This window comes from Electrophorus electricus, chromosome 15, assembly GCF_041902795.1.
Source record: "Electrophorus electricus isolate QZ-2024a chromosome 15, ASM4190279v1, whole genome shotgun sequence".
NCBI classification, from domain to species: domain Eukaryota; kingdom Metazoa; phylum Chordata; class Actinopteri; order Gymnotiformes; family Gymnotidae; genus Electrophorus; species Electrophorus electricus.
The window spans coordinates 18,472,501-18,477,500 of record NC_137511.1 but is presented as its reverse complement, the minus strand read 5'-3'; positions in this window follow the sequence as shown (position 1 = coordinate 18,477,500).

Below are 5,000 nucleotides of genomic sequence, written 5' to 3'. Positions count from 1 at the left end.
TTTCTGACTCAATCTGGTGTATAACCATTAGAGATTAGCTGTATATTGCTCTGCAGATCAACCGCGAGCCGTCACCTGGATAGGCTATCAGACGCCATCGAGCGACTGCAATAGCGATCAATAGGCACGGCTGTGGTAATCGCTATCATCGTTAGCACTAGCTATTAGCCCCGGATCCCATTAGGAGCCAGTCTGGATGGGGCTCGCCCGGCTAGCCGGCGTCTCGCCGGTCCTCGCGCCGGTCTCGCGCGGGAGCGGCGGGGAAGGCTCCGTCTATGAAAACATCATTTCGTGTGATTGGTGGTAAAAGCCGAAGGCAGCGGAGGGAGGAAGGCGTGCGAAAGGGTGAATGAAGAGAAAGACAAAAAGAGAAAACGAGAGAGAGAGAGGAGAGGGAGAGAGAGAGAGAGGGGAGAGGGAGGGAGAGAGGGAGAGAGAGAGAGAGAGAGAGGGAGAGAGAGAGAGAGAGAGAGAGAGAGAGAGGGAGAGAGAGGGAGAGAGAGAGAGAGGGAGACGGAGGGAGAGAGAGAGGGAGAGGGAGGGAGAGAGAGAGGGAGAGGGAGGGAGAGAGGGAGAGAGAGGGAGGGAGAGAGGGAGAGAGGGAGGGAGACGGAGACACAGAAGGAAGAGAGAGACAAAGAGACAGAGAAAGAGATAGAGTCAAAGTTAGAGGGGGGTGGGGGGTGAGAGAGAGAGAGAGAGAGGGAGAGAGAGAGAGAGAGAGAGAGAGAGAGAGAGAGAGAGAGAGAGAGAGAGAGAGAGAGAGAGAGAGAGAGAGAGGAGAGGCCTATTTGTTGCAAAAAACAATGGCAGGATTGACTGAAAGAAGAAACATTAGGAAGCATTCAGAACATGCCAAGTCTATCAAATCCACACACACACACACACACACACACACACATATGCAACACACATAGAGAAAAGCCACAAATCTAGGTCAGAGCAATGCATCAAATCCACTACCATGAGTGTGTGTGTGAGTGTGAGCTTTGTGTGAGAGAGTGTGTGTGTGTGTGTTGCCCTCAGAAGGGCCATGTGGGATTGATTGGGACGGTTGGCCTCACTGCAGGACTTCTCTCCAGAGGATATTAGTCTGAGCGCACACACATACACACACACACACACATAGATACACCCACTCACACACACAGATACACACACGCACACATACACATAAACACACCCTCTCACACACACAAACACATCTAAAAGCACAACCAGACATGCACACACACACACACACACACGTGCACATATACATGCATGCATACAAGTACACACGCACACACTTTCTCTGTGACTGACACTCTTTCATCAGCGCTATCTATCCAACCAAAAGCCACAAACTTAAGCGCTAAATGTTGAGAAACACACACACACACACACACACACACACACGCGCATATACACATTCATTTACACACACACACACACACACACACACACACACACACACACACACACACACACACACACACACACTCACAAAACACACACACACGCATATACACATGCATTCACACACACACACACATGCACAGAATACGCGCACACATTTCCTGAAATTAAAACCCAGGGAATTTCAAAGATCTTTCCGGATCAAAACCATAATCTGGATTATGCAAGACAACACAATAATCTGGATTAAGACAACACACTTTCATGTCACTCAACATATGCACTGCTAACACACATATACCAGCATATCAGTGCTAATGAAGAGATTATAATTATACTTATACATGTTCTCTATTTATGAAATTGCAAAACATTAAACTGTGTGTGTGTGTGTGTGTGTGTGTGTGTGTGTGTGTGTCCAGTAGATATCCCCACCCTAGTTAAGGCAGTCTGAGTGACATTACAGATGCAACAAGAAAACTAAAAACTAAAGACTTTTTCATGAGTCTGCCAATGATCCATTGATCCACTGTTCAATCACACAGGCCAGCCACAGTAACACACACACACACACACACCCCACAGTGTACACATAAAACACACACACACACACACACACCCCACAGTGTACACATAAAACACACACACACACACTACAATTTTATAAACATCGCACACATCCAACTTCTGTGCACAGACCTTAAACCCAAAGCAATACAGGTACAGGTCCACACTAAGCAGGGGGAGTGTGTGTTTGTGCGTGTACAGGTACAGGACAACACTAAGCAGGAATACTATTCCTGTGGTACCCAAAAGTGTCCCGACTTTCCAGTTGATGTGTTCCTAGTAGATGTGTGTGGAGAGCGACCGGCTGAGGTCAGGAACAGCTTAACCCTAACTGACCTGGCAGATGAGGGGGGGTTGCTGTCCAACGACACAATGCTTTTTCAGTAGTCAAGACTGAGAAACCAGTGCACAGAGACACAGAATTTGGGGCGAGGTAGACGGAGACAGAGACACGGGAGACACAGCAGAACACAGAGCTAAAAAAACGCTCTACAAGCAGAGGGACACCAAACAAGGACAGAGTGAGTGACAGAGAGAGAGAGAGAGAGAGAGAGGGGAGGGTATGTGTGTGTGTGTGTGTATGTGTGTGTGTGTGCGCGTGCAGTGGTAATTTTTCTAACGTGTCCGGCCCTGAGCCGGACTCTTGGCGGGACAATTACCGGCTGCCTCTCCATCACATACCACCTGACAGCCACCGACACTCTCCTTCCAGACTAATGATGTTGGGGTCACGGGGTGTGTGTGTGTGTGTGTGTGTTTGTGTGTGTGTGTGTGTGTGTGTGTGTGTATAGCCGCAGTGCTAATGGGTTAAGGAGCTGGCTTTAAGGACCCATGGGGTGTTCTGCTCACTGCCTAAAAATTAACGTCATCTAAACACCACATGAGACAGGAACCCCCACCCCATCAAATCAGAATACACACACACACACATCAGAAAGAAGCAATCATATCACTCCCACCCTCAAAGATAAAGAACCATCATGTCCCAGGTTCACACGGAGACACCGCCGACGGTCTGTCAGGACGAGCTGTCCGAGAGGTAAAACCATCAGGAGGTAGAACCTTGCCTAACCCTCCCACGGTTTAAAACAACGGCATTTGTTCGGCTTCAACGTCACGCTCGCATGCCGGGGGGCGTGAACGCTCGCCCCATTGGCCGTGATGAAGCAGTCTCCTTGGAGTCTCCTTACGGGGGTCGGCCTCAGGCGACCCCACACCCTAGCACAGACCAACTACGGAACGCTTGTCCTGGGACAGGATGGTTTAACCGGATGTTCCCAAATGGTTCCCAATCCGAGGACTTATAATGTTCCTTGTTTTGGAACAAACTCTTCTCATGTCAGGGGTTTATTATTTAAAAAGTCATGATCACCTTCCCAGTACAATCCACTGCACCCTGTAAAAGCTCAAAACGTTAATATCAAAATCAATACGTTAATATTGGGATGGATGACATTAGAATGTTACAAACTAGTGAACAGAGAAAACATTTTAGCAGGTTATCTGTGTATAATTAAAAGTCCCAATGAAAGGCACACCATAATGGTGTAGAGACTACGTGTCCGAACCTGGAGACAGTGTAGAGACTACGTGTCCGAACGTGGAGACAGTGTAGAGACTACGTGTCCGAACGTGGAGACAGTGTAGAGACTACGTGTCCGAACGTGGAGACAGTGTAGAGACTACGTGTCCGAACCTGGAGACAGTGTAGAGACTACGTGTCCGAACGTGGAGACAGTGTAGAGACTACGTGTCCGAACGTGGAAACAGAATAAGGGAGTCATCAGAAACACTGGAAGTCCAGAGAAGGACAGATGTGCTGTCAGTGCGGCTCAGGAGAAACCGAAACACAGCAGCACTCGCCAAATACACACACACACACACACACACACACACACACACACACACACACACACACACACTTCACACAAGACTGCCTGCTGCCACTCGTTAAAAACATGCACTCCATCTTTTGAAGAGAAACTGCAGAATGGGTTAAAAGTATCAGCACAAAATGTTTAGAACTGCCACTCAGAGGAAACAATCCAACTGTTAAACTCTTAAATCAATCCCATGTATATATATTTATTTAATTGTATATGTATGCTTGTCACCACATATATGTATTAAAATGTGTGTGTGTGTGTGTGTGTGTGTGTGTGAAAGACTCTACAGTGGGTGTATTTACAAAACTCATTTCTTTGTCTTTATCCAGTTTTACAACTTTTAATCTTATTCATTCTGTTCATTTCTTTGTTAATTGCAATCCATGCCAATAAATCAATTTGAAATTGAATTTGACAGACAGAGGAGAGACGATGGAGGAAGAGACGGCTGAACCACAGAGAAAGGCCGTAACCCTGCAGCCCACGCTGGATCCATCCCATGGTTCACCTGCTCCAGGCGGAGCTAACTGATGAAGGCCACAGCGTTAGAAACATGTACGCACGCACGTGTTCGGGGTTGACCGAAGATCCAGCAAAGAAGACAGATGTGGTCAGCGGGAGGTTTGTCGACATTTACTTTTCAAGTGGTAACAGATGATGACCTCTGGGGTGAAAGGGCAAATTCAGCAGTGGGCCATTCCGATAGAGGAGCCCACTGGAAACCTGAGCCAATCATCACTCGGCACTCGAGGCATAAACCACAGCAGAGAAGAGTGAGCACAACATGTAGTAACCCTCCGATACTGCACACGTGTAGTAACCCTCCCATACTGCACACGTGTAGTAATCCTCCCATACAGCACATGTGTAGTAACCCTCCCATACTGCACACGTGTGGTAACCCTCCCATACAGCACACGTATGGTAACCCTCCCATACTACACACGTGTAATAATCCTCCCATACAGCACACGTATGGTAACCCTCCCATACTGCACACGTGTAGTAACCCTCCCATACTGCACACGTGTGGTAACCCTCCCATACTGCACACGTGTGGTAACCCTCCCATACAGCACACGTATGGTAACCCTCCCATACTACACACGTATGGTAACCCTCCCATACTGCACACGTGTAGTAACCCTC